Source organism: Syngnathus scovelli, chromosome 16, assembly GCF_024217435.2.
Source record: "Syngnathus scovelli strain Florida chromosome 16, RoL_Ssco_1.2, whole genome shotgun sequence".
Lineage (NCBI taxonomy): Eukaryota > Metazoa > Chordata > Actinopteri > Syngnathiformes > Syngnathidae > Syngnathus > Syngnathus scovelli.
In genome coordinates this window covers 13,544,941-13,555,000 of record NC_090862.1, presented here as the reverse complement: position 1 = coordinate 13,555,000, position 10,060 = coordinate 13,544,941, and positions in this window count along the sequence as shown.

Here is a 10,060-nt window from a genome sequence, read left to right as displayed (position 1 = left end):
CAGCGGCCGGCGAGCTCGCGCACCCGCCCGGCACATCCGGGAGGCCGTGCGCACGAGCCAAATGGCCGAAAATAGCCCCCGCCGAGCGGATCGGCCGTTTATAAGCACCGCGGAGGTGGTCGCGGCGCCTCATTCGACTTCAAGCGGCCGGCGAGCTCGCGCACCCGCCCGGCACATCCGGGAGGCCGTGTGCACGAGCCAAGTGGCCGAAAATAGTCCATGCCGAGCGGATCGGCTGTTTATAAGCACCGCGGAGGTGGTCGCGGCGCCTCATTCGACTTCCAGCGGCCAGCGAGCTCGCGCACCCGCCCGGCACATCCGGGAGGCCGTGCGCACGAGCCAAGTGGCCGAAAATAGCCCCCGCCGAGCGGATCGGCTGTTTATAAGCACCGCGGAGGTGGTCGCGGCGCCTCATTCGACTTCAAGCGGCCGGCGAGCTCGCGCACCCGCCCGGCACATCCGGGAGGCCGTGCGCACGAGCCAAGTGGCCGAAAATAGCCCCCGCCGAGCGGATCGGCTGTTTATAAGCACCGCGGAGGTGGTCGCGGCGCCTCATTCGACTTCCAGCGGCCGGCGAGCCCGCGCACCCGCCTGGCACATCCGGGAGGCCGTGCGCACGAGCCAAGTGGCCGAAAATAGCCCCCGCCGAGCGGATCGGCTGTTTATAAGCACCGCGGGGGTGGTCGCGTCGCCTCATTCGACTTCCAGCGGCCGGCGAGCTCGCGCACCCGCCCGGCACATCCGGGAGGCCGTGCGCACGAGCCAAGTGGCCGAAAATAGCCCCCGCCGAGCGGATCGGCTGTTTATAAGCACCGCGGAGGTGGTCGCGGCGCCTCATTCGACTTCTAGCGGCCGGCGAGCTCGCGCACCCGCCCGGCACATCCGGGAGGCCGTGCGCACGAGCCAAGTGGCCGAAAATAGCCCCCGCCGAGCGGATCGGCTGTTTATAAGCACCGCGGAGGTGGTCGCGGCGCCTCATTCGACTTCCAGCGGCCGGCGAGCTCGCGCACCCGCCCGGCACATCCGGGAGGCCGTGCGCACGAGCCAAGTGGCCGAAAATAGCCCCCGCCGAGCGGATCGGCTGTTTATAAGCACCGCGGAGGTGGTCGCGGCGCCTCATTCGACTTCCAGCGGCCGGCGAGCTCGCGCACCCGCCCGGCACATCCGGGAGGCCGTGCGCACGAGCCAAGTGGCCGAAAATAGCCCCCGCCGAGCGGATCGGCTGTTTATAAGCACCGCAGAGGTGGTCGCGGCGCCTCATTCGACTTCCGGCGGGCGGCGAGCTCGCGCACCCGCCCGGCACATCCGGGAGGCCGTGCGCACGAGCCAAGTGGCCGAAAATAGCCCCCGCCGAGCGGATCGGCTGTTTATAAGCACCGCGGAGGTGGTCGCGGCGCCTCATTCGACTTCAAGCAGCCGGCGAGCTCGCGCACCCGCCCGGCACATCCGGGAGGCCGTGCGCACGAGCCAAGTGGCCGAAAATAGCCCCCGCCGAGTGGATCGGCAGTTTATAAGCACCGCGGAGGTGGTCGCGGCGCCTCATTCGACTTCCAGCGGCCGGCGAGCTCGCGCACCCGCCCGGCACATCCGGGAGGCCGTGCGCACGAGCCAAGTGGCCGAAAATAGCCCCCGCCGAGCGGATCGGCTGTTTATAAGCACCGCGGAGGTGGTCGCGGCGCCTCATTCGACTTCCAGCGGCCGGCGAGCTCGCGCACCCGCCCGGCACATCCGGGAGGCCGTGCGCACGAGCCAAGTGGCCGAAAATAGCCCCCGCCGAGCGGATCGGCTGTTTATAAGCACCGCGGAGGTGGTCGCGGCGCCTCATTCGACTTCCAGCGGCCGGCGAGCCCGCGCACCCGCCCGGCACATCCGGGAGGCCGTGCGCACGAGCCAAGTGGCCGAAAATAGCCCCCGCCGAGCGGATCGGCTGTTTATAAGCACCGCGGAGGTGGTCGCGGCGCCTCATTCGACTTCCAGCGGCCGGCGAGCTCGCGCACCCGCCCGGCACATCCGGGAGGCCGTGCGCACGAGCCAAGTGGCCGAAAATAGCCCCCGCCGAGCGGATCGGCTGTTTATAAGCACCGCGGAGGTGGTCGCGGCGCCTCATTCGACTTCCAGCGGCCGGCGAGCTCGCGCACCCGCCCGGCACATCCGGGAGGCCGTGCGCACGAGCCAAGTGGCCGAAAATAGCCCCCGCCGAGCGGATCGGCTGTTTATAAGCACCGCGGAGGTGGTCGCGGCGCCTCATTCGACTTCCAGCGGCCGGCGAGCTCGCGCACCCGCCCGGCACATCCGGGAGGCCGTGCGCACGAGACAAGTGGCCGAAAATAGCCCCCGCCGGGCGGATCGGCTGTTTATAAGCACCGCGGAGGTGGTCGCGGCGCCTCATTCGACTTCCAGCGGCCGGCGAGCTCGCGCACCCGCCCGGCACATCCGGGAGGCCGTGCGCACGAGCCAAGTGGCCGAAAATAGCCCCCGCCGAGCGGATCGGCTGTTTATAAGCACCGCGGAGGTGGTCGCGGCGCCTCATTCGACTTCCAGCGGCCGGCGAGCTCGCGCACCCGCCCGGCACATCCGGGAGGCCGTGCGCACGAGCCAAGTGGCCGAAAATAGCCCCCGCCGAGCGGATCGGCTGTTTATAAGCACCGCGGAGGTGGTCGCGGCGCCTCATTCGACTTCCAGCGGCCGGCGAGCTCGCGCACCCGCCCGGCACATCCGGGAGGCCGTGCGCACGAGCCAAGTGGCCGAAAATAGCCCCCGCCGAGCGGATCGGCTGTTTATAAGCACCGCGGAGGTGGTCGCGGCGCCTCATTCGACTTCCAGCGGCCGGCGAGCTCGCGCACCCGCCCGGCACATCCGGGAGGCCGTGCGCACGAGCCAAGTGGCCGAAAATAGCCCCGCCGAGCGGATCGGCTGTTTATAAGCACCGCGGAGGTGGTCGCGGCGCCTCATTCGACTTCCAGCGGCCGGCGAGCCCGCGCACCCGCCCGGCACATCCGGGAGGCCGTGCGCACGAGCCAAGTGGCCGAAAATAGCCCCCGCCGAGCGGATCGGCTGTTTATAAGCACCGCGGAGGTGGTCGCGGCGCCTCATTCGACTTCCAGCGGCCGGCGAGCTCGCGCACCCGCCCGGCACATCCGGGAGGCCGTGCGCACGAGCCAAATGGCCGAAAATAGCCCCCACCGAGCGGATCGGCTGTTTATAAGCACCGCGGAGGTGGTCGCGGCGCCTCATTCGACTTCAAGCGGCCGGCGAGCTCGCGCACCCGCCCGGCACATCCGGGAGGCCGTGTGCACGAGCCAAGTGGCCGAAAATAGTCCATGCCGAGCGGATCGGCTGTTTATAAGCACCGCGGAGGTGGTCGCGGCGCCTCATTCGACTTCCAGCGGCCAGCGAGCTCGCGCACCCGCCCGGCACATCCGGGAGGCCGTGCGCACGAGCCAAGTGGCCGAAAATAGCCCCCGCCGAGCGGATCGGCTGTTTATAAGCACCGCGGAGGTGGTCGCGGCGCCTCATTCGACTTCAAGCGGCCGGCGAGCTCGCGCACCCGCCCGGCACATCCGGGAGGCCGTGCGCACGAGCCAAGTGGCCGAAAATAGCCCCCGCCGAGCGGATCGGCTGTTTATAAGCACCGCGGAGGTGGTCGCGGCGCCTCATTCGACTTCCAGCAGCCGGCGAGCCCGCGCACCCGCCTGGCACATCCGGGAGGCCATGCGCACGAGCCAAGTGGCCGAAAATAGCCCCCGCCGAGCGGATCGGCTGTTTATAAGCACCGCGGGGGTGGTCGCGGCGCCTCATTCGACTTCCAGCGGCCGGCGAGCTCGCGCACCCGCCCGGCACATCCGGGAGGCCGTGCGCACGAGCCAAGTGGCCGAAAATAGCCCCCGCCGAGCGGATCGGCTGTTTATAAGCACCGCGGAGGTGGTCGCGGCGCCTCATTCGACTTCCAGCGGCCGGCGAGCCTGCGCACCCGCCCGGCACATCCGGGAGGCCGTGCGCACGAGCCAAGTGGCCGAAAATAGCCCCCGCCGAGCGGATCGGCTGTTTATAAGCACCGCGGAGGTGGCCGCGGCGCCTCATTCGACTTCCAGCGGCCGGCGAGCTCGCGCACCCGCCCGGCACATCCGGGAGGCCGTGCGCACGAGCCAAGTGGCCGAAAATAGCCCCCGCCGAGCGGATCGGCTGTTTATAAGCACCGCGGAGGTGGTCGCGGCGCCTCATTCGACTTCCAGCGGCCGACGAGCTCGCGCACCCGCCCGGCATATCCGGGAGGCCGTGCGCACGAGCCAAGTGGACGAAAATAGCCCCCGCCGAGCGGATCGGCGGTTTGTAAGCACCGCGGAGGTGGTCGCGGCGCCTCATTCGACTTCCAGCGGCCGGCGAGCTCGCGCACCCGCCCGGCACATCCGGGAGGCCGTGCGCACGAGCCAAGTGGCCGAAAATAGCCCCCGCCGAGCGGATCGGCTGTTTATAAGCACCGCGGAGGTGGTCGCGGCGCCTCATTCGACTTCCAGCGGCCGGCGAGCTCGCGCACCCGCCCGGCACATCCGGGAGGCCGTGCGCACGAGCCAAGTGGCCGAAAATAGCCCCCGCCGAGCGGATCGGCTGTTTATAAGCACCGCAGAGGTGGTCGCGGCGCCTCATTCGACTTCCGGCGGGCGGCGAGCTCGCGCACCCGCCCGGCACATCCGGGAGGCCGTGCGCACGAGCCAAGTGGCCGAAAATAGCCCCCGCCGAGCGGATCGGCTGTTTATAAGCACCGCGGAGGTGGTCGCGGCGCCTCATTCGACTTCAAGCGGCCGGCGAGCTCGCGCACCCGCCCGGCACATCCGGGAGGCCGTGCGCACGAGCCAAGTGGCCGAAAATAGCCCCCGCCGAGTGGATCGGCAGTTTATAAGCACCGCGGAGGTGGTCGCGGCGCCTCATTCGACTTCCAGCGGCCGGCGAGCTCGCGCACCCGCCCGGCACATCCGGGAGGCCGTGCGCACGAGCCAAGTGGCCGAAAATAGCCCCCGCCGAGCGGATCGGCTGTTTATAAGCACCGCGGAGGTGGTCGCGGCGCCTCATTCGACTTCCAGCGGCCGGCGAGCTCGCGCACCCGCCCGGCACATCCGGGAGGCCGTGCGCACGAGCCAAGTGGCCGAAAATAGCCCCCGCCGAGCGGATCGGCTGTTTATAAGCACCGCGGAGGTGGTCGCGGCGCCTCATTCGACTTCCAGCGGCCAGCGAGCTCGCGCACCCGCCCGGCACATCCGGGAGGCCGTGCGCACGAGCCAAGTGGCCGAAAATAGCCCCCGCCGAGCGGATCGGCTGTTTATAAGCACCGCGGAGGTGGTCGCGGCGCCTCATTCGACTTCCAGCGGCCGGCGAGCTCGCGCACCCGCCCGGCACATCCGGGAGGCCGTGCGCACGAGCCAAGTGGCCGAAAATAGCCCCCGCCGAGCGGATCGGCTGTTTATAAGCACCGCGGAGGTGGTCGCGGCGCCTCATTCGACTTCCAGCGGCCGGCGAGCTCGCGCACCCGCCCGGCACATCCGGGAGGCCGTGCGCACGAGCCAAGTGGCCGAAAATAGCCCCCGCCGAGCGGATCGGCTGTTTATAAGCACCGCGGAGGTGGTCGCGGCGCCTCATTCGACTTCCAGCGGCCGGCGAGCTCGCGCACCCGCCCGGCACATCCGGGAGGCCGTGCGCACGAGCCAAGTGGCCGAAAATAGCCCCCGCCGAGCGGATCGGCTGTTTATAAGCACCGCGGAGGTGGTCGCGGCGCCTCATTCGACTTCCAGCGGCCGGCGAGCTCGCGCACCCGCCCGGCACATCCGGGAGGCCGTGCGCACGAGCCAAGTGGCCGAAAATAGCCCCGCCGAGCGGATCGGCTGTTTATAAGCACCGCGGAGGTGGTCGCGGCGCCTCATTCGACTTCCAGCGGCCGGCGAGCCCGCGCACCCGCCCGGCACATCCGGGAGGCCGTGCGCACGAGCCAAGTGGCCGAAAATAGCCCCCGCCGAGCGGATCGGCTGTTTATAAGCACCGCGGAGGTGGTCGCGGCGCCTCATTCGACTTCCAGCGGCCGGCGAGCTCGCGCACCCGCCCGGCACATCCGGGAGGCCGTGCGCACGAGCCAAATGGCCGAAAATAGCCCCCGCCGAGCGGATCGGCTGTTTATAAGCACCGCGGAGGTGGTCGCGGCGCCTCATTCGACTTCCAGCGGCCGGCGAGCTCGCGCACCCGCCCGGCACATCCGGGAGGCCGTGCGCACGAGCCAAGTGGCCGAAAATAGCCCCCGCCGAGCGGATCGGCTGTTTATAAGCACCGCGGAGGTGGTCGCGGCGCCTCATTCGACTTCCAGCGGCCGGCGAGCCCGCGCACCCGCCCGGCACATCCGGGAGGCCGTGCGCACGAGCCAAGTGGCCGAAAATAGCCCCCGCCGAGCGGATCGGCTGTTTATAAGCACCGCGGAGGTGGCCGCGGCGCCTCATTCGACTTCCAGCGGCCGGCGAGCTCGCGCACCCGCCCGGCACATCCGGGAGGCCGTGCGCACGAGCCAAGTGGCCGAAAATAGCCCCCGCCGAGCGGATCGGCTGTTTATAAGCACCGCGGAGGTGGTCGCGGCGCCTCATTCGACTTCCAGCGGCCGGCGAGCTCGCGCACCCGCCCGGCACATCCGGGAGGCCGTGCGCACGAGCCAAGTGGGCGAAAATAGCCCCCGCCGAGCGGATCGGCTGTTTGTAAGCACCGCGGAGGTGGTCGCGGCGCCTCATTCGACTTCCAGCGGCCGGCGAGCTCGCGCACCCGCCCGGCACATCCGGGAGGCCGTGCGCACGAGCCAAGTGGCCGAAAATAGCCCCCGCCGAGCGGATCGGCTGTTTATAAGCACCGCGGAGGTGGTCGCGGCGCCTCATTCGACTTCCAGCGGCCGGCGAGCTCGCGCACCCGCCCGGCACATCCGGGAGGCCGTGCGCACGAGCCAAGTGGCCGAAAATAGCCCCCGCCGAGCGGATCGGCTGTTTATAAGCACCGCGGAGGTGGTCGCGGCGCCTCATTCGACTTCCAGCGGCCGGCGAGCTCGCGCACCCGCCCGGCACATCCGGGAGGCCGTGCGCACGAGCCAAGTGGCCGAAAATAGCCCCCGCCGAGCGGATCGGCTGTTTATAAGCACCGCGGAGGTGGTCGCGGCGCCTCATTCGACTTCCAGCGGCCGGCGAGCTCGCGCACCCGCCCGGCACATCCGGGAGGCCGTGCGCACGAGCCAAGTGGCCGAAAATAGCCCCCGCCGAGCGGATCGGCTGTTTATAAGCACCGCGGAGGTGGTCGCGGCGCCTCATTCGACTTCCAGCGGCCGGCGAGCTCGCGCACCCGCCCGGCACATCCGGGAGGCCGTGCGCACGAGCCAAGTGGCCGAAAATAGCCCCCGCCGAGCGGATCGGCTGTTTATAAGCACCGCAGAGGTGGTCGCGGCGCCTCATTCGACTTCCGGCGGGCGGCGAGCTCGCGCACCCGCCCGGCACATCCGGGAGGCCGTGCGCACGAGCCAAGTGGCCGAAAATAGCCCCCGCCGAGCGGATCGGCTGTTTATAAGCACCGCGGAGGTGGTCGCGGCGCCTCATTCGACTTCAAGCAGCCGGCGAGCTCGCGCACCCGCCCGGCACATCCGGGAGGCCGTGCGCACGAGCCAAGTGGCCGAAAATAGCCCCCGCCGAGTGGATCGGCAGTTTATAAGCACCGCGGAGGTGGTCGCGGCGCCTCATTCGACTTCCAGCGGCCGGCGAGCTCGCGCACCCGCCCGGCACATCCGGGAGGCCGTGCGCACGAGCCAAGTGGCCGAAAATAGCCCCCGCCGAGCGGATCGGCTGTTTATAAGCACCGCGGAGGTGGTCGCGGCGCCTCATTCGACTTCCAGCGGCCGGCGAGCTCGCGCACCCGCCCGGCACATCCGGGAGGCCGTGCGCACGAGCCAAGTGGCCGAAAATAGCCCCCGCCGAGCGGATCGGCTGTTTATAAGCACCGCGGAGGTGGTCGCGGCGCCTCATTCGACTTCCAGCGGCCGGCGAGCCCGCGCACCCGCCCGGCACATCCGGGAGGCCGTGCGCACGAGCCAAGTGGCCGAAAATAGCCCCCGCCGAGCGGATCGGCTGTTTATAAGCACCGCGGAGGTGGTCGCGGCGCCTCATTCGACTTCCAGCGGCCGGCGAGCTCGCGCACCCGCCCGGCACATCCGGGAGGCCGTGCGCACGAGCCAAGTGGCCGAAAATAGCCCCCGCCGAGCGGATCGGCTGTTTATAAGCACCGCGGAGGTGGTCGCGGCGCCTCATTCGACTTCCAGCGGCCGGCGAGCTCGCGCACCCGCCCGGCACATCCGGGAGGCCGTGCGCACGAGCCAAGTGGCCGAAAATAGCCCCCGCCGAGCGGATCGGCTGTTTATAAGCACCGCGGAGGTGGTCGCGGCGCCTCATTCGACTTCCAGCGGCCGGCGAGCTCGCGCACCCGCCCGGCACATCCGGGAGGCCGTGCGCACGAGACAAGTGGCCGAAAATAGCCCCCGCCGGGCGGATCGGCTGTTTATAAGCACCGCGGAGGTGGTCGCGGCGCCTCATTCGACTTCCAGCGGCCGGCGAGCTCGCGCACCCGCCCGGCACATCCGGGAGGCCGTGCGCACGAGCCAAGTGGCCGAAAATAGCCCCCGCCGAGCGGATCGGCTGTTTATAAGCACCGCGGAGGTGGTCGCGGCGCCTCATTCGACTTCCAGCGGCCGGCGAGCTCGCGCACCCGCCCGGCACATCCGGGAGGCCGTGCGCACGAGCCAAGTGGCCGAAAATAGCCCCCGCCGAGCGGATCGGCTGTTTATAAGCACCGCGGAGGTGGTCGCGGCGCCTCATTCGACTTCCAGCGGCCGGCGAGCTCGCGCACCCGCCCGGCACATCCGGGAGGCCGTGCGCACGAGCCAAGTGGCCGAAAATAGCCCCCGCCGAGCGGATCGGCTGTTTATAAGCACCGCGGAGGTGGTCGCGGCGCCTCATTCGACTTCCAGCGGCCGGCGAGCTCGCGCACCCGCCCGGCACATCCGGGAGGCCGTGCGCACGAGCCAAGTGGCCGAAAATAGCCCCGCCGAGCGGATCGGCTGTTTATAAGCACCGCGGAGGTGGTCGCGGCGCCTCATTCGACTTCCAGCGGCCGGCGAGCCCGCGCACCCGCCCGGCACATCCGGGAGGCCGTGCGCACGAGCCAAGTGGCCGAAAATAGCCCCCGCCGAGCGGATCGGCTGTTTATAAGCACCGCGGAGGTGGTCGCGGCGCCTCATTCGACTTCCAGCGGCCGGCGAGCTCGCGCACCCGCCCGGCACATCCGGGAGGCCGTGCGCACGAGCCAAATGGCCGAAAATAGCCCCCACCGAGCGGATCGGCTGTTTATAAGCACCGCGGAGGTGGTCGCGGCGCCTCATTCGACTTCAAGCGGCCGGCGAGCTCGCGCACCCGCCCGGCACATCCGGGAGGCCGTGTGCACGAGCCAAGTGGCCGAAAATAGTCCATGCCGAGCGGATCGGCTGTTTATAAGCACCGCGGAGGTGGTCGCGGCGCCTCATTCGACTTCCAGCGGCCAGCGAGCTCGCGCACCCGCCCGGCACATCCGGGAGGCCGTGCGCACGAGCCAAGTGGCCGAAAATAGCCCCCGCCGAGCGGATCGGCTGTTTATAAGCACCGCGGAGGTGGTCGCGGCGCCTCATTCGACTTCAAGCGGCCGGCGAGCTCGCGCACCCGCCCGGCACATCCGGGAGGCCGTGCGCACGAGCCAAGTGGCCGAAAATAGCCCCCGCCGAGCGGATCGGCTGTTTATAAGCACCGCGGAGGTGGTCGCGGCGCCTCATTCGACTTCCAGCAGCCGGCGAGCCCGCGCACCCGCCTGGCACATCCGGGAGGCCATGCGCACGAGCCAAGTGGCCGAAAATAGCCCCCGCCGAGCGGATCGGCTGTTTATAAGCACCGCGGGGGTGGTCGCGGCGCCTCATTCGACTTCCAGCGGCCGGCGAGCTCGCGCACCCGCCCGGCACATCCGGGAGGCCGTGCGC